This window comes from Coptis chinensis, chromosome 7 (genome assembly GCF_015680905.1).
Source record: "Coptis chinensis isolate HL-2020 chromosome 7, ASM1568090v1, whole genome shotgun sequence".
Taxonomy (NCBI): domain Eukaryota; kingdom Viridiplantae; phylum Streptophyta; class Magnoliopsida; order Ranunculales; family Ranunculaceae; genus Coptis; species Coptis chinensis.
Window position 1 is genome coordinate 70,086,403 of NC_141462.1, and position 20,779 is coordinate 70,107,181.

Sequence of the window (20,779 nt, forward strand, 5' to 3'; positions counted from 1 at the left end):
GCCTAGATTTCAGAAACTCACTGCTAACAATCATAGATACTCATGTAATATATTTATAGATAGATGCAAAGATTATTACCTACATATTAACCTAAGTTTCTAAAAATTATTCTAATGCAAAAACTACGTGAGACTTGATAACCGTAAAAATAATAGAATCCTAATATCATGTTAACAGAACACTAATACGAAATCCTACCGTTCTTACGTTTAAATCAATTCTTCTTACTCTCAAAACATAATCATGCAATACAACGAGTAAGGATTTCGTTCCACTCTTAAACCCTCAAGACTTAAATAGAATTCAATTATTCAAACACAAGGAACAGTGAGAGTGATGTGTTTGGTGTTTAAACTAAAACTAATTATAAATTTAAGACAACTAAATCTAAAGATTCTAACTTTATAAAATTTAACAAATAATAATTAAAATCTAACATCAATAACTACGAAATGACTAACAACTAAGAAATGAAATTAGATCTAAGCAATAGATAAATGACAAAATCGAATTTGATCAATAATAAACTACTTGATTTATCTAATGAAGCAATAACAATATTTTAATACTTTAAATTAAAACAAGGAAAATGAAAACTAATAAAAAATGGAGATTCAAAACTAGATCTAAATCTAAAAACTAATCTAGATCTATCTTTTTCTAACCCTAAACTCCATTAACATTAGCTTCCTAACCTAACTGCCATTAACAAAGAGTCAAGCTTTTGTTTTTATACTTCCAGATCCAAAAATCGTGCATGGGCTTGGAGTCATGTTTTGGGCCGGAAAATCGGGCCCAAAACCCAATTTCTTTAGTCCAAAATGGCCTCTTCAGCTGCAGTTGACTTCAACAGACTTTTCGTCCACTTGTGCTCCTCTGATTGGGTCAAGGCTTAGACCATTGGAAAGCTCTTTCCGAGCCGGTCGTTTTGACATAAGGTAGGCCCATTCCGAGAGGTCTGAGTCCAAAGATCTGACGCCTTCGAAGTTCTCACTGACTTTTGCTCCTTTATCTCGCTAAAGTGGCACATTTCTGCACGTAATGGACTTTGAAGCCTGAAATGCATAAAAACACGTAATCAGTATTAACTCTTACTTATTATTCACATAATTGGTCTAACAGTATGATTATTAAGGGGTTAAAACTACAGTTTTGGGCTCTTATCAAACCACCCCAAACAAACATTTTGCTTGTCCTCAAGCAAATATGAGAAATTAGAATAAGTGACAAAAATGGAGTTCTAACTACTCTCGTTTTTATTTGAGTCGCGATTACATTGACCATATGCAACAAGGCCTTAAACCACTAGGAATTCCCTAGTGGACGAAGTTATAGCCTCGTGAGAGTTTTCCAATGAAGGTACTCACAAACTTCATCTATACTACAACGACTAAGAAAATAAAACTATTGTTTCCTTATTCATGCTCAACTATCTATACATCTCTAGCAATTACATAAGAATAACCCCAAAGAACCCTAAGCTAATATATGCATAATAATCAATCATCTAAAATAAACATATAACAATGAGTAATACTATGAAATGTAATAGCAGGTCCGTTTTAAAACTCTTCGAATAGCGTCCTTAAGTAGGTCCTCACATAAATGTCAAGACAAAACCACTCTGATTTTTCCACTCAAGTTTTAGCTACTCGGTGTGCAGTGGGCACACTTTACCTTACAATCTCAATGACAACAAGGAAGCCGGGTCGATCAAACACATCCGCCACTTACTATCACACTAACCTATTCCTAATTGAGCTAGAGGTCTTTATTAGGTGTGCGGGGATTAGGAGATGGTTTAAGAAGGAAGGAAATGGATATTCTAGAGGACAAGTCCTGAGATAATAGAGTCTTCATATTATGTAACTAGAGAAAACCTTGTTATTTATTTTCTTTTCTACACTTTGTTTCCATCCTTAGCCATATTTTTTCTTTTCTTTGGCCTTTGACTCCCTTTTATTCTATTTTTGGAGTTTTTATTTATTTCTATTTTTTTTTCTTTTTTTTTTTTTTTTTTTTCTTTTTTTTTTTTTTTCTCTTTGGATGGAAACTTCTTTTCTTTATTTTCTGAAGCAACTAACTAATTTTTGTTTACACGTTTTTTTCTCTTCTTCTTCTTCCTCATTCTATTTCTCGGACTTATTCTAAATTGGGTAGGTTGATTTTTTATTTTGTTTTGTTTTTGTAACGAGGGTAAAGGAATTGTGGTTTATGGAAGGCTAAAGAAAGGCTCAGAGGGGCTTACTAGCGGAAAATAATTCATAGGTTTGAATTTCGGCTATATCGATCCAAAGAGGGCCTAAATTCTCGCTTTTAGGATATGGTTTAGTGATCAAGCAAGTGGGCGTGTGATTTCTCTATCCGGATTTTACTTCTCCCTTGTGTCATTTCTCAAATGTTTCATTTCATATAAGGCTTTTTAGGCTATATTCTCACAGGATTTGTAGAATAAGTACTCTAGCCTAGATTTTTAAACTTCATCGCTAACAATCATAGATACTCATGTAATAAATTTATAGATAGATGCAAAGATTATTACCTACATATTAACCTAAGTTTCTAACAATTATTCTCGATGCAAAGCCTACATTGAGACTTCTAGATTGTTAAGAGCATGGAGAAAGAAAACAATACCAATATTCCTAAGTGTATAGCATACTTTTTATTTATATTTTTGAATTTTTGAAATTTTAACTAGAAAACAAGTGCATATTATACATATCTATATCCTAACAGATGCCTTAATTACACGTGTTTCTATGCCCCCCCAAACAAGAAGCATGCTTTGTCCTCAAAGCATTTAAATAAAGAGGGTAGAAAAATACCATGGAAACGCTGCGGAAATGCGGAACATCCGCAAAACAAGGTTAGAACATACTAATATAGGAAATACAAAAACTGACGCAACTCTATAAGAGTTCCACCCATTATGGGGTTAACAGAATTAAATTGCTTGGGACATAAGCAGACACTAACTGAAACAAAAAACTTACCTCCACTCCAGCGTTTACTCGTCATCCTCCTCTTCTATAAAGAAGTGAGGTTCCTTCAAGATCCCGCCATGCCATTATAATTTGCCAAGCTTGCCGCCATTTATCATCTACGGATGCTAACCAGTTAAGCGTCACTTGGTCGGATGGGGTGTAAGGTGCAACCTGATGAGGTTGTATCCTCCACCCTTACCAAGTCATTGCACGGAAAGATCGAATAATAGAATTGGTGGGTCTCACAATGTCGACGCTTAACCCAAACCGCGGAAACGGGCACAAAAAAGGGAAGAAACATAGTATAATACGGCAAACTAATATAGGCATAAGAAGATACTTATGCCTCATGCTATGGGCTCGTGCTAAACTAGACATTAAGGTCTTAGGAAGGTCATATAGCAGCGCCTCAGCTAAAGCAAGGAAAATATCGCAAGTGGCATTATTCGGAGAAGAAAAATGCCACTCCCCTAATATGTTTAGCATGATAAAGAACATTACCGTATCACATTAAGGGACAAGCTACCAAGGGCTACGTTATATGTCCCTTGGTCCTCTACACGGAAAATGCCGGACCCATAAGCCTCATGCAAAAAGTCATAAGTGTAGACATGAATATTATCTACCCAATAGCATCATGGGTCTTGTATTTCAGCGGGCATGGCAAGTCCAAGAACAAATGCTTGCAAGAACCATAAGCATTCCAACCTACGTGTGTGATCACCTCACAAAACCAAGCACCATAAGTAGTGCTTTGAAACAAATCTTGAAAGATTGTTCCGTATCAATGTAGGAGATGTCATCTCAAAATTACGCCTGGAATAGCCGTGAATGATCCGAAACTACCCGAGAGAAAACTGAAATTTTTCTGGTCCACGGAAGTCAGCGGCTGGCGCTGCCAGATAGTGGCGCGAAGTCGCCTGAAATTTTAGAATTCCAGGTGTTTGAGCTGGTTTGGGCTTTAAACTGGTATGCTGGGCGCCGCTAGGTCCAGTAGATGAGGGCTGGTCGGCTTCCGCTTGAAGCGTGGCGCTCTCTTTCCAGTAGATGAGGGCGGGGTCGCTGGCCAGCCTTTAGCCTGGCCGCTTCTAACTAAATTTTCCAAAATGTGAAGGGCGCAGCGGCCTAATGGGGCTTAAACCGGAGTTTAGATGAAAAGAAAGTAAAACTTGGAGTGGATGGTGCGGGATGATGGTGGAATGTATTGTGGTTTGTTAGTGTAGAAAGAAGGAAGTTTATATAGGTTTTGAATTGTTAAAACGAATCGGTAGGTTGCCAAAAAAAAAACTTTAAGGCAATTTCCGGAAACAATAAAATTTCCGAACCCGAAAACGGAAACAACTAATATTCTTGATTCTAAAACAACCCTAGTATCTTTTATACTGGATTTAGACTAGTAACTTCTAAACTCTTTTATATTTCATCCTACCACCACATCTAATTATAGGTATGCCAATTACGACAATATTCTCAACCTTCACTCCAAAACAAACTCTAAAATGGAGGATCTTCTACAAATCATGATAGAATAAATAATACCACCCCCAAACAATTCGGGAAGGTGGGATTAACAATAAAATCTATACACAATTTGAAAAGAACCACATTATATTAAAATTGAAATTCAAACAACATTTAACTACCAAATTTAAAGTTAACTACGGAATTTAACAACGTAACATCCTATCTACTAAAAATAATAAAAAACAACATCAAAACGACAAACAAGAAGAAATCTAACTACTCTTCAAGGGAGTGAGGTGGGGGTAAGAATAGGAATTTGAGTGATCAAGAATGGAAAACTAAACACCCACCCCCAAACAAATTTTTGAAAAAAACAGGTTTGTAAAAATTTGTTTTAAAACGTGGTCTTTAAAGTCGATTCCCTAGACTTAAAGTGATATATATGTATTTACATGCAGTTTCCCATATATCAATAATCTAAAAAGTTGTGGGTCTTTCCACAAATAATTAACATGGAATGCACCATCAAACGTAATTAAGCTCCAAGATTTCCTATGATGTAGCTTAGTGGAATGAGAGTAAAGCCTTATAGATCTAAAACCTAATCGAAAGCATACAGGTTTCTTCTTTGTCCTCCGAAGGGAATGCCAAGTAAATGAACATGAGAAAATTGATGGTTGTGGAAGATACGTAGGATGTGGATAATTTTGAGAAGCGGAAAAATGGAAAAATGAAAAAGTGTCCGGTGGTTTGTCCTTGGGTGTTACTTCTTCACTAGTTGGTTTTAGATAGTTATGAAGCATAGGAGAAACACCAAGGTCAAGTACAAACTCAATGGTTCTTTGAAAAGGTAGAGGGCGAGGAACATTCGTGATGGAAGGTGAATGAGTGACATGAGGATGTGAGGTGGGTGAATGGTGTTCAACTAGTGTTCTTAGGTCTATATCATCGAGGCCCTGAGATATGCAAGACATTCCTCAATAGGTGGGTAAGAAGAATCATTGGGATAAAGGGCAAAAAATTCTTTCTTCCGGCCATGGCCAAGAGATGAATGGATGTCAATAGGAGAGAACTTCCGCGAGGTGCAAAGAAGGGTTGCAAAAGAGTCGAAGGAAATCCTCCTTGATGTTATCTACGCCTAGGGAGTAGAAATTGTGATCCTTGTCTTCTTCCATAAGAGGGGTATCTACTAGTGTGGGGACTAAAGTGTCACCGCGACTAATGTGAGGTACAAAACTCTCAATGGACTTCACTTCTCCTTCTATAGGCAAAACCTAGTTGTCCCTGTTTTTGTCTAAACATGTTAACTTCTACGAGAAAGATTTCCAAAAGAAAGAGTCATTGAGCCATCCCGACAATTGATTTGGGCATTGGCGGTTGCCAAGAAAGGGACGCCCTAAGATGATGGGAATGGAATCATGAGCAACTTCGCGGTCAAGAATAACAAAGTCGGCCGGATAGTAAAAAATCCTGAACTTTAACGAGAATATTTTCAACTACACCCTTGGGATACTTAATAGAATGATCGGCTAACCGCAAAGTCATTTTGGTTGGTTGAAGTTTTGTTAGACCTAGTTGTTTATATAAATAAAAGGGAGTAAGTTAACACTCCCCGTGTCTAATAAAGCAGCTTGTTATGAAGGTATCACCTAAGGTGCATTGTACAAGAGGGATCTAATTGTGGTCCTTGTACTTAACAATTCCGTTATGTTCGAGATAAAGAGGGATATTGTTCAGTTAAGAATGCTTCGTGGGGTATGTTGGTTTTGCTCTTCTTGGTGCACAACTTTTTTAGAAACTTAGCGTGTCCAGGTAGACTTTTATAGCTTCTAGAAAAGGTAGGTTTATAGTCAAATTTTTAAACACTTCCCTAATCTCATCAAAATTCTCGCCCTTTTAAACACAATTAGTCTTTGGGGATATGGTGCTTTATCACTATTTTTTAGCGTAGAAGGGATAAAAGTTTTATTAGTCTTTGCTTTATCTCTAGCCGTTTTCCAACTAGGTGTCCATCTTGGAACCTCTACAGGTGTAGGGTCTTCACTTTCTATTATTGGGTCTTGTAATGTTTTCCTTTTTGGTTGTGGTTTAACCGGTACTTCTACAGTTGTAGGGTCTTCGGTTTCTATTATAGTATTTGGTATGGCATTATTTTTTAGTTTGCGGGTAATCTTTAGGCATAGTCACTTGGTTATCAACTACTGCGCCCGAACGAAGGGTAGTGGATTGCCCTGTAGGTCCCCTTTGGTTTATATTACCATTACATAAATATCGCATTTTATTTCAAAGGCGGTGTTTGTTGACTTAGGATTAGGTAATCGCTTGACTTTGAAAACGCCGGTTTGGTTATTATTTTGGTTAGAAGACATGTCAATAACCTTTTGGCACAAAGACGCATCATTTGCATCGTTTGTTTCATCATATTAGAGTTTTGATCATGCCGATCTTTCATCAAGTTGGAGTTTTGTTGCATAATTTGATTTTGTTTCTCCAACAAGGTCACTACTACTTTTTGTCCGTAGATGGTCAGATGGAATTAAAGCTTGTTGGCCGCTCATGTCTTGATGTTGATAGTTCGGGTTATGGGTACTAAACCTCTATTCTGGTCCTCTAAGTTCCCTTGTCCTTGATGTTGAGTTAACCGGGTTGAAGTGTGGTGGTTGTGGTGGTGTTTGTGCATAGACAAGAGGACAATAGAAGTCGGAATGCTCAAGACTACAAATGCATATTACAACGAAGTAGAGTTAATGTTCATGACCGGAGTGGATTGTTGTTGAACGAGATGGCATCTACCTTTTTAGTGAGGGCATCGATAAGAGTTTTAAGCTTCGGGATCATGTTTAACCTCACGAGAAGAAGAGGAGAGGAGCGGGAGGAATCGTTACCTCCCCAATTGTTGTTCCTCTTAGATTGATCTTCTAAGAATGTATAAGCCTCAAGGCTCCTTTACTAAGAAAACTACCCCCGCATTACGATATCTAGAACCTCCTTATGATAATGTGAAAGCCCCTTGAAGAAAGCACGAACAAGCGTGTCTTTCGCAAGATTATGATCTCGCGGGCATTCAATGAGAAGATCGATGAACGATTCCGTGCCTCGAAAAGGATTCATGAGGATTATGGTCAAGAAATGAATTTTGTGAAGCATTTCATCCTTCTTGGTGGGGTAAAATTGTTCCATGAACAATTGAACAAGTTGAGCCCATGAGTCCACAGAGTTTGGCGTTTGGGCAGTTAACCAAGACGCCTTTGTCGGGCTAGGGTGAAAGGAAACACCCTAAGTTTAACTTGATCCGACTTACGCTAGGATGATGGAATGTAGTGAGAACTTGGTCTATCCTACGATGTCTTTGGTAAGGCTTCTCGTGGTCTAAACCATGAAAAACCGGTAACAAGTTAAATATATTAGGGGATTCAAAAATCCCCACTAGGGTTTGCAAGAACGATGCACGACTTAGGGCCATCGTTTAGGCTTTATAAAAATCGAGAGGAGTCTCTTTGTTTTTAGCCATTGATGCAAGTGTAGTGTGTGAAATTCTAGATAGGCGTGTTGTATTTATTTCTATGAAAAACAAGCCTGATTATACTAGAATTAAAACTCCTCACGACGTAAGAGGCGAGGAGTGGAAGAAGGAGTACTGAATGCCTCCCTGCTTGCTACGTTTGAATAAGCGTCTTGTATACGCCGATTTAAGTGTATTTAACAAGTTAGAAACACTTAATAACTTTAAGGAATAAAAATATGCATTTACCTATGAAAATTGGGCTGTTCGGATGAATTTTCCTTGTTGGGCGCGGGTAGGGCGGGTTGGGTTAGGCGGGCGGCTCAAGGTAAGTTGAAATTACAGTTGTTTAAGGGCTGGTCGCGCTTCAACATGGGCGCGGGTCGCGCTCCAGGGTTTTCAAGTTTTAGGCCTTTTATCGTACTCCAAAAAATCTGAAATTTTTACAGTAATTTTCTAAGACGTCTATCAAGTAGCCTGTAAATTTTCAGATCAATCGGAGCTGTGAAAGTCCGTCTACAGCCCTCCAAAGTTTGCGAAACCGTTTTCGGACACAATACAAACAACCGAATGGTTAACCCATCAAAACAAATCCAAAAATTTCCAAATTTTTACTGGAGACTCCTAACAGATCCTAGTTGTTCCTGTAAAAAATTTAGAGCAATTGGAGTTCTACAACCTCTCCTTATTGGCTGGTGTTTCAGATATTAAGTGTTTGCAACACTGCAGAAACACACTGGAAACACTCTACTATTTAGGTGATCAAAACAAATCAAAAACTCATCAAATTTTTACTAAAAACTTCTGGATTAGGATAGATACTCCTGTAAAAATTATAGAATTTTTAGAACTCCTTAAGTAACCTTACTTGTCTGTTTTTCAAGAACATACGGTGTGAAAACTGAAATGCAGTACTGTAAAGATCGTATTTGTTTTACAAGGTAAACCAACTCTGAAAAATCTGAAAATATTCTAGTAAATCAACAACACATTCAATAATATGTATGAAAATTTTCAGAATTTTCGAAAATTTAGAAATACCTTCACCGCAGTGTTTTTCTCAGTGAATCCGCAGCCCCTATGCTAAAAATAAAGGAACAGTTCCGAAAATTCAAGAAACAAGAATGAAAAATTAAAGGGTGGGTGGGTAGAGAATGGGGATTGCCCCTTGGATTCAAGCAATTGAATTCTTGTCTTGAACGAGATTAAGATGGCAGCGGCGCCATTTGATAACCCGTAAAAACAATAAAACACTAATATTAATGTTAACAAGAACACTAATACGTAATCCTACCGTTCTTACGTTTAAATCAATTCTTCTTACTCTCAAAACATAATCATGCAATACAACGAGTAAGGATTTCGTTCCACTCTTAAACCCTCAAGACTTAAATAGAATTCAATTATTCAAACACAAGGAACAGTGAGAGTGATGTGTTTGGTGTTTAAACTAAAACTAATTATAAATTTAAGACAACTAAATCTAAAGATTCTAACTTTATAAAATTTAACAAATAATAATTAAAATCTAACATCAATAACTACGAAATGACTAACAACCAAGAAATGAAATTAGATCTAAGCAATAGATAAATGACAAAATCGAATTTGATCAATAATAAACTACTTGATTTATCTAATGAAGCAATAACAATATTTTAATACTTTAAATTAAAACAAGGAAAATGAAAACTAATAAAAAATGGAGATTCAAAACTAGATCTAGATCTAAAAACTAATCTAGATCTATCTTTTTCTAATCCTAAACTCCATTAACATTAGCTTCCTAACATAACTGCCATTAACAAAGAGTCAAGCTTTTGTTTTTATACTTCCAGATCCAAAAATCGTGCATGGGCTTGGAGTCATGTTTTGGGCCGGAAAATCGGGCCCAAAACCCAATTTCTTTAGTCCAAAATGGCTTCTTCAGCTGCAGTTGACTTCAACAGACTTTTCGTCCACTTGTGCTCCTATGATTGGGTCAAGGCTTAGACCATTGGAAAGCTCTTCCGAGCCGGTCGTTTGACATAAGTTAGGCCCAATTCGAGGTCCGAGTCCAAAGATACGGCCCCGGAAGTTCTCACGACTTTTGCTCATTTATCTCGCTAAAGTGGCACATTTCTGCACGTAATGGACTTTGAAGCCTGAAATGCATAAAAACACGTAATCAGTATTAACTCTTACTTATTATTCACATAATTGGTCTAACAGTATGATTATTAAGGGGTTAAAACTACAGTTTTGGGCTCTTATCAAGACTTCTAGATTATTAAGAGCATAGAGAAAGAAAACAATACCAATATTCCTAAGTGTATAACATAACTTATTTATTTATATTTTTGAACTTTTTTTTTAAATTTTAACTAGAAAACAAATGCATATTATACCTATCTATATCCTAACAGATGCCTTAATTACACGTGTTTCTATGCCCCCCCCCCCCAAACAAGAAGCATGCTTTGTCCTCAAAGCATTTTAAATAAAGAGGGTTGGAAAAATACCATTGAATCGCGTGAAATTCAGGAACATCGGCAAAACAAGGTTAGAACATACTAATATAGGAAATAAAACTGACGCAATTCTATACAAGTTCTACCCATTATGGGGTTAAAAGAATGAAATTGCTTGGGACATAAGCAGACACTAACTAGAATTAAAACTTACCTTATCTCCCGCTTTACTCATCATCTTCCTCATCCTCTTCTTATATAAAGAAGTGAGGTTCCTTCGCATCCTGCCATGCCATGATAATTTGCCAGGCTTCCCGCCATTTATCGTCTATTATTGCTAACCTATTAAGAGCCACTTGTCCGACGGGGGTGTAGGGTGCAACCCGATGAGGTTGTATCCTCCACCCTTGCCAAGTCATTGCACGGAAAGATCGAATAATACTATTGGTGGGTCGATGCGATTAATCGTAATCCAATCCGTGAAACGCGTGTACAAAAATAGGAAAGAAACATAGCATAATACGGGAAATTAGAACAGGCATAAGAAGGTACTTATGCCTCATGCTATGGGATCGAGCTAAACTAGACATCAAGGTTCGGGGAAGGTCATGACACATACATCCCGTGGCTAAAGCAAGGAAGACGCTGCAAGTGATATCATTCACGGAAGAAAAACGCCATTCCCCTAAAATGTTTAGCATGATCCAAAACATAACAGTTCCTATGTTCATGGACAGGCTACCAAAGGCGACGTTATATTCCCCTTGGTCCTCAATACGAAAAATGCCCGCGCCATACGACTCATGCAAAAACTCGTAAGTGTAGACATACATATTATCTACCCAATAGCACCATGGGTCTTGTATTTCAGCGGGCATAGCAAGTCCAAGAACAAATGCTAGCAAGAACCTGGTAATTTCCATTGGCTCATTATCAATGTTGATGGAGAACACTTGTTCTCCATCTGGTCTCTCAAAGAAAATGCAGTTATCGTAAAAATAAGATGCTAGTGTTGGAGAATACTGATTGCATCGTCTTACCATGAGCGGTTCCCAGCTAACGTATGTGATCGCCTCATGAAACCAAGCACCATAAGTAGTGCTTTTCGAACAAATCTTCGAAAGACTGTTCCGTATCAATGTAGGAGATGTCATCTCAAAATTACGCCTGGAATTGCCGCTAATGATCCGGAAACAACCCGCAGAAAACCGGAATTTTCTGGTCCACGGAAGTCGGCGCCGAAGCGCCTCGAAGATTTTAGGATTCCAGTGTTTGAGCCGAAGTTGCGCTCTCCTTGAAAGCGCTGAAAAGCTCTGAACAAAAATTCTGAAAATGTGCGGTATGAAAGTGCGCTCCTTCCGGGGTCGCGGCGCCCAAGGTCTTGAAGATCGAAAAATGACACGAAACGTGGGAATCGCTGGAGTGAAAGGTGAGTGATGGAGGTTAGGTGTAGTGTGAGTTGTGAGTGTAGAATGAATGAAGTTTATATAGGTTTTACGTTGCTAAAACGGATCGGGAAGTTGCCAAAAGGTTTTTACGGCAGTTTCCGGAAATACTAACATTTCCAAACCCGAAAACGGAAACAACATATTTTCTTGATTCTAAAACAAACCTAGTATCTTTTAGGTTAAATTTAGGATAGAATCTACCTATTTAATCAAGATTTCATCCTACCATGATACTTATTCATAGATATGCCTAAACAGCCATATTTTCACCCTAACTCCGCCATAACTTCTAAAACGAAGGTCATATAAAAATCATGCTGGAATAGATAACACCACCCCCAAACAATTTGGGAAGGTGGGATCAATATTAAACAACCACGCAAAATTAAAATAATGACATTATATTAAAATTGGCATTAAATGCCTGTTTACTACAAAATCCAAATTACGGAAATAAAACTTACATTAAAATAAATAACAATATTAAAAACTACAAATAAAAAAACATCAAACTATACTATCCCTAACCACTTCGGTACTGGTAGCGGAGGGCACATGCTCAGGAGATGGCTCCTGAGCTCCCGATGGGCCAGCACCATTCGTCTTTCGGCGACAACGCTCGTGCCTCGATGGTTTGTCCTCGGAAGGAGAATCCCCGCGGAGGTGGGAATCGCGGCAAGCATGTCGGCCCGAATCGGGCGCCGAGCTTCTAGCTCGCCCTCATCTGTTCCCACCTCTCATCCTCTCCGGGTACGGATCTCGGTTATGGTGGATAGTTGCCTGTCGAGTCCGGAGGTCTTTGCAGATAGTGTTGAGCTTAACGCGATGCCACGATGAATCACAGCCATGCGCGCTCGTGATCCGACCAAAGACCTCTCCAAGGCATCCGCATCAAAACAAGTCAAATCCTCCTCATCCTCCGAGTCATTCTCATTTCCACCATCCTCCTCGTCCTCTTCTCTATCTTCAAGTAACCTCCAAACTCGTTGGACACAATCCTTATAGATCCGAGGATTTCGGTGTAGGGTGATGTAAATCCTATTAGGCGTCGGAGCTCCTCTCAACTTCAGCATGATCTTGGTTATTAAAACAGGGAGAGGTGCCATCAACTTTCCCACTCCCCTAATCATGCTAAGCAAAAACTCCAAGATACAGAACTCGTACTTCTGCTCCTGGAGTATCCATAAAATGTGGAGGCAGTTCAGACCGATGTCGCTGACTTTCTCCTCTTCCCGTGACGTCCGATCAATCCATCGAAGCCGCTGCACCACCGGGTTGGTTCGAGGGGATGCCTGGCGAACACAATGTGATCTCGCATTGTAGTTCCCTTCGGTAACTGTCACGTTCATCAACGGCTCTACCCCATTATATTGGGACTCTTGTAACGTGACATCCAGATGGATTCTAGGCGGAATGCCTAGAATCTCAGCCAACAACCCAGTAGTTACTTCCTTCCTCCTCTTCGCCACCATAATAAAAATTCTAGTCCCCTCCAACTCCCTCGTGTTGTAGAACTGTCGAACTAAGTCTTCGTGGTAAAAGGCTTCGGTCGAGTACCACAAGCTATTCCAGTCTCTACTAATCATTTCGTCATCTTAAAACGGCGCGAAGTGGTCGCCAGTAAATGCTTGCTCTGGCAAAATTCGACGTTGTTGAGCCATTGTAGTGTTTGGAATGTAGTGGGGGTTTAAATGGGATGTGGGGTTGGAATTTAAGTCAACCAAATGAAACAACCAGTGGTGGTGGCGCGACAGCTTGAATTTTTGTAATTTTCGGTGGTTTTTGGTGATGTAAGTTGGTGGATTTGGTGGTGGTTTGGTTTTAGAGAAGATTTGAAGTAGATTTTTGATGGTTGGCGTGGGTTAGTTTAGGTTTCTTTTTAATTTTTTTTTTTTTAGGTTTTGGAGCTTTGGTGGGCGTTAATGGCGGGTTGGAAGGATGAACGCGACTGTTGGGCAAAGGTAAAGTGTGGCTGGAGGCCGGGTACGCTGGTCATGGGTTGGGCACAAGCCCAATTTGAAATTTTTTGAATTTTTTGATTTTTCGCGAAACTTCAAACTAAAATTGCCGCTTCGTTACTGGTCCGATTTTTGCGAATGAGATATGGAAATGATCAGGAGAGAATTTCCAATCCAATGATCCATAAAACACTCTATTCTGACCGTGGATGACATATAAGATAGTAGAAAACACCTCAAAGTGCGTGCCTGATGTACATTATGCGAACGACTGAACTCTAAATTCATAGATTATGTCAACCCAAATTGAAATACAATTAAACGGCCTAAGCAACTCTAATGGGACATAAAACATTCTAGGACGAAAACACGAACACCCCACCCCCAAACAAATTTTTTTACAACTGAGTTTAGAATTTTTTTTTTTTTTTTTTAAACTGGGTCTTTTAAAGTCAGATTCCCGAGACTTCCTAGATTACTATGTTTATTATTTATTTATTTATTTTTACTTTTATAAGGAAAAACAATAAGCAATAAGACATAATTTACCCCATAGAGAAACATGACTCAAAAATCCGAGAAAATATGCAAGAGTGGAAAACGTGAATTATGTTAACCGTGGACTTAGGATCCGGTACTTACAGCCACTCACTCCCTAGGGAGGGCCCGGTTACCTTAATGGTGCACTCACCAATATATGAAAATGAAAGGAAATGCACCAAACACAAAAAATTGAGTCATTTATAGTCAGATACTCGAGACTTTATCTAAACATATGTATGAACATGCAGTTTATCATATATCAACAACCGAAATACTTGTGGATCATTCCATAAATAAATATCACAGAAAACATATCCGAATACAATCAAGCACCAAGATTTCCTATGACGCAACCTAGTGAACTGAAGGCGAAGTCGGATAGACATATAACGTAACCTAGCATGCACCTTCTTTTTCATCTTTGAACGAGAGGGTGTCCTAGTGAATAAGTGTGGAAAAGTGAATGGTTGTGGAAAATATGATGGATATGGATAAGTTTAGAAGGAAAGCATGGAAAAAATGAGGATGTGGGTTTAGCACAAAACTCATTCATAGTGTAGGTAGGGACTGTCTCAAGTCTGAAAATGAAGGTGTCAAATGGTTTGTCCTTCTGAAGTATTTGTTTACTAGGTGGATTTAAAAATTATGAAGCACAGGGGGAGAAACAAAAGGATCGAGTGCAAACTCGAGATTCCTTTGAAAGGGTGGAAGGAGGGAAGTCGAGGTGGATGTTGTGCAAAGTAGTTCTTGATAGGGTGAATCATCACCTGCTCTAAGAAACTCATTGAATTCTTCATCTAGGTTGGTCATATCCACATTACTATGGTAGTCCTCTATATCTTTGAGAAAGTCATCTATCTCGTCCTCATCCATAATATGTGTATCGACTAGTGTAGGGATGAAAATGTTGGAGTCTGAACTTCCATAGGAAAGAAATTTGGGTATATGATTATCAGGGAACGTGTTGTTGAAATAGTCTCGAGTTTAAACTCTCGATCATGCTAACCTCTCCATCCATAGATCTAATCGGGTACATGTGTCTTTTTAAAAACATTTACTTCAACAAACAAGATGGCCAAAAGACATGGACATTGAACCATCGCGCAATTAATGGCGCATTGGCGGGTTGCCGGGAAAGGACGCCTTAAGATGATCGGGACAGAGTCGTTAGCGACTCAGATCGAGGATTACAAAATTAGCCGGATAGTAGAAATCCTGAACTTTTACCAGTACATTTTCGACCACACCCTTAGGATACTTAATAGACCGATCAGCTAATTGCAACGTCATTTTAGTGGGTTGCATCTCGTCTAGACCTATTTGTTTATACAAATAAAACGGGAGTAATTAAGTTAACACTAGCCCCCAGGTCTAATAACGCGGTCGTCGATAGGAATCTCCTAATGTGCATTGTGCAGTGAGGGGCGACCGTGGTCCTTGTCCTTAACAATTCCATTATGTTCAGATAAAGTTGGGAATTGTTCTGTTAAAAAGGCGTCTTTTGGTATATTGGTCTTACGCCTAGTGGTACACAACTCCTTAAGAAACTTAGCATGGTGTGGTAGCTTTTTAATAGCTTGGAGGAAGGGAAGGTTTATAAGTAGATTCTTGAAAACGTCCCTAATCTCCTCATAATTTGTATCCCTAGTTAACATGGCTAATTTTTGTGAAAACGGTGGTTTCTGTCTATATTTAGTAATGGTATCACCTGGATGTTTAACCGTGGTTTTCTGTTTCTTAGGTTGTGTTGTAACTGGTACCTCTACTGTTGGTAGGCTCTTGGGTTTCTATTTCGTATCTAGTAAAATAGCGGTGTAGGGACTCTTGGTGGGGTAACTATAGGCATAGTTACTTTGTTATCAACCACTCTTAACGGAGAGTGGTGATGGCATTTAGCTCGCCTACATTTTCATATTCATTACTAGTATTATTGATTACCTCAAAGGCTGTGTTTGTTGTTTTAGGATTAGGTATTGCGTGACCTGGCAACACACCTTTGGGTTGGGCTTTATCTTGGGCCAACTGTTGGGTTAAATTATTAACGGATTGAAGAAGCTGTTGGTTAGATTGAGCCATGGTTTGGAAAAGTTTTTGGCTCACTTGTATGAAGGTGTTAAGATGATCCGGTTGTGTGGGTGTAGTAGTCACGGGTGGTGTGACTGGAACTATTTCGCGTGAATTATTTATGGGTGGATTTTGATAATTATTATTTACTGGAACGATACCTCTATTAGCATTATAATTATTATAACTACCTTGACCTTGTGCTTGACCTTGTCGAGGTTGCACTTGGTTGTTATAATTATTAAAATTACCCTGACCCCGTCCTTGTCGTGGTGGAACTTGGTTAAAAAGTATGTCGTTGGCCTAACATAATGATTATTGTATTCCTCGGAGGTGTGGCGTGTTGGTTATTTCTCCAACGAAGTTGGGATTTTGTCTCAAGGGGTGTTAGGTTCACTATTAATGGAACAAGCCTGTTCATAGGCTATAGGACGATGGAAGTCGGGATCTTTCGGGGCTCCAACAGAAACTACATGGATTTGAATTTGCATTCATGACGGGGATAGGCTTTTGTTGAACAGAAATGGCCTCTAACTTTTTAGTGAGTGATTCGATTAGAGTTTTAAGCTCGAGATCGTGTTTAATTTCAAACATACCGGCGGCCTTAACTGTATTTGATGAACTAGCGGGCGGTGGATATCGCCACTACCCCGGTTGTTATTTCGCTTAGTTTGATCCTCTAAAAATTTATAAGCCTCCAAGGCTCCTTTGCTTAAGAAACTACCCCCATTCATTATGTCAAGGACTTCTTTATGGTGGTGTAGAAGTCCTTCGAAAAAGGCACGAACTAACGTGTCTTTTCGCTAAGTTATGATGTGGACACTCTATAAGGAGATCGGTGAAGCGATTCCAAGCCTCGAAAATGATTCATGAGGATTTTGTCGAAAAAATGAATCTTGGAAAGCATCTCATCCATCTTTAGGGGTGGGTAAAAATGTTCCATAAACGGTGAAGAAGTTTAGCCCACGAAGTCCATTGAATTAGGCTTTGGGCGTTAACCAAGGCGCCTTTATCGGCTAAAGTGAAAGGGAATACCCTTAGTTTAATTTGTTCCGCACCAACCCTAGGATGGTGGAATGTTGTTAGGACTTGTTCAATCCTACGATGTGCCGATAAGGTTTTTCATGGTCTAAACCATGAAAAAATGGGTAACAAATTAAAATATTTGGGGGATTCGAAATCCCCACCGGTCTGCTAGAACGATGCAAGATTTGGGGCTATCGCCAAGGCTTTATAAAAGTCGAGAGAGGAGTCTCTCCTTCGTCGGGCATTGTGGTCGGTGGTGTGTGTGAAATAGTAGCTAGAGGTGTAGTGGGTGGTATACTAGATAGAATTGTTTGTTGACGTTGTTGTGTAATTACGTTTGGTGTTTTTGTTCGACCAGACCTTAATCTCATACAAGGCTAAGACCAAATTTAGCTAAACACATCAACACTCCAAACAATTCTGATATACTAGTATAAACCTCTAACAGGAGATGCGAGGTGCAGAAGAAAGGAATACCTGATTGCGTCCTTGCTTCACTTATGAATAGTGTCTTGTTTATGCGTGTTCAGTGTATATAACTAGTTAGAACACTGAAAAACTTGAAAAATCGAAGTTCGAATCAAACCTGTGGAAATTCGGCAAAAGTCAGCTCAGGGAGGCACGTGGGCGCGCTTAGAGGCGCTGTCGATCGCTCCGTGTAACTCAAGTTACGGTGTTTTAGTATGGTCGCTCAAGGTTCCAAGCGTATGGCAGCAGCGCTTCGCTTTGGGCGGTCTTGCGCTCAGGTGTATTTTTCATGAAACTTTTCAATCTTTGAAAGCGGACAAACCACGGTATGAATCAAACAAGGGTGGGTGGGTTTAATGGGACTTTAAGAAAAGTACTTATACTACGAAAACAATGCGAAAGTGAAACTAAGATGGCAGCGGCGCTATTTGATAAACGATAAAAATGATAGTTTACCTACGAAATGAACGATAAAACTCAAAACGTAAGTAAACTAAAACTATTTACGATGCTATATTTTATCAAAGATTCTACTCTCTATCTATTGAACAGATATAGTGGAGTAGGAAGTTCGTTCCACTCCTAGTCCTTCCGCATGCTGTGTTCTCTATGTATAAGTAAACTTAACTCTAAAGTCTAATGAGAGATTTATGAAAAGGTAACTAGACTACGATGCAACTACCCACGAGATGGAACTAGTCGACTATTAGAACAACTATGGGAATGCTACGTCGATTCTATGATAAGGAGTTAGAGGGGGGATTGATTCCACCTTAACTTCGACTTAATCCTACTAACGATTAATTAATCGTCGTAATCGAATTGAACTCGCAGTAACAATTTGGTTACTCCTAATCCCTAATTACACATGGCATTTCTACCAATTCATAACTAGCATGTGAACGATTACACCCATTCTCATGGTGAACTAATCGTTTCTAGAGTGGAAGGGAAATTACGATGACTCTACGATATTCGGAATCAAGCTTTCATCAAGGCTTCTCAACCCCCTCTAATGGAGGTTTAGCCGAGAATCATGACGCAATCATTTCCGACTAAATTATAACTAAACATAATATAAAGAATTCAATTTTACTAATCTAAATTAAACAATAATTAAATTCTAATTAATAACTAAGAATTGAATAACAAGTAATAAATGAAATTAGATCTAACAATTGTAAATGACAAGAATCGAAATTGACAAATAGCTATTTTATTTATCAAACTAATTAAGAACAATGATTCTAAGAGTTTAATCGAAAACAAGAATTGAATATAAACTAAACTTAATTTAATTAAATAAAAACTAGATCTAGAATTATCTATTGTTTTAGGTCTAACTAGCTACCATTAACAAAGAGTCAAGCTCTTGTTTTTATACTTTCAGATCCAAAAATCGTGCATGGGCTTGGAGCTATGTTTTGGGCCAGAGAATCAGGCCCAAAACCCAATTCTTTCAGTCCAAAAAGGCCTCTTCAGCTGCAGTTGGCTTCAACAGACTTTTATCCACTTCTGCTCCTCTGATTGGGTCAAGGCTTAGACCATTGGAAAGCTCTTTCCGATTCGGTCGTTTTGACATAAGGTAGGCCCCATTCCGAGGTCTGAGTCCAAAGATCTGCCCTTGAAGTTCTGCCGACTTTGTGTCTTTCTTTTTACGGCGTCGACTTTTCAGCTTTGACCGGGCTTTAGAAAGGCTTTGTCTTCTTGAATCTTGGCCTTTAATCACGGAACTCCTTAGTAACCGACCTTTGCTCCTTTATCTCAGCTAAAGTGGCACATTTCTGCACATAATGGACTTTGAAGCCTGAAATGCATAAAAACACGTAATCAGTATTAACTCTTAATTATTACTCACATAATTGGTCTAAAAATATGACTGTTACGGGGTTAAAACTATAGTTTTGGGCTCTTATCAGTAATTTTGGTCAATTTTCTACTAATCAGGCTGCTGTGATGTGCCCTATAATGTTAATCTTAATATTTGTTAGTGATAAAACATAGAAACATTGTATGATATAAATATATAAATATATCATTATCTTAAGATTTACCTAAATCATTATACCTACCTACCAACTCGACTTCCAACTATATCTTGACATACTTATAAGTCGTTCGTTTGGCACAAAATCTGACATTACTTTATGAACGTGGTTCCAGCCAACCTTTGGGATTTCTTTGATGACCAAATCCTCGATTTTTGTTAAATTATACCACACCATTTGCCTCCCACAGTTGAAAACTGCAACACCATTATCTAGTAGGTCCATGAAATGGGGTCGACGGATACCTTTTGCATACAAATTGTCCAACTTAAACCTCTGACCTTCATCCCAAAAGTTGTCAATTAAAAGTCGAAGCTCCAATATTTTGTCGACGGATGCCTTCAACTTCCTTGTGACCTAAAAGGATACCTTGCATTGAAGATGCCAAGATTTTGAAACCATATCCATAGAAGTCCAGAGTAGGAGTAGGAAGTGGTGGAATGTGATCAACGTTTGAAGCGAAGGATGTATATATACGTTTCCCAACCGTGTGCAGTCTAAATTATGTAACCTAGAAGAGTTCTCCTCTTCAACACATAATCGTTTATGAATGAGGGATCAAACCTACTCTTTTCCCACTCACGACAAACAAGCTTTGATTTGTCGAACAATGGGAATGGAGCACAGAGAAGAATCTGTCGGCACATTTCCTGAGGAAGAACACAACCCTCATCTTTCCCCTTTCTTTTAAAAGATTGGGCCATCGTTTTGAAAAGTCACCAATAGTTCATGCACCAACACCCATGCTTATGGGCCGCATGCTTATATAGGGCATGCTTAAATACTGGAAAGTCACCAACAACCTAAGGACGCGTCACTT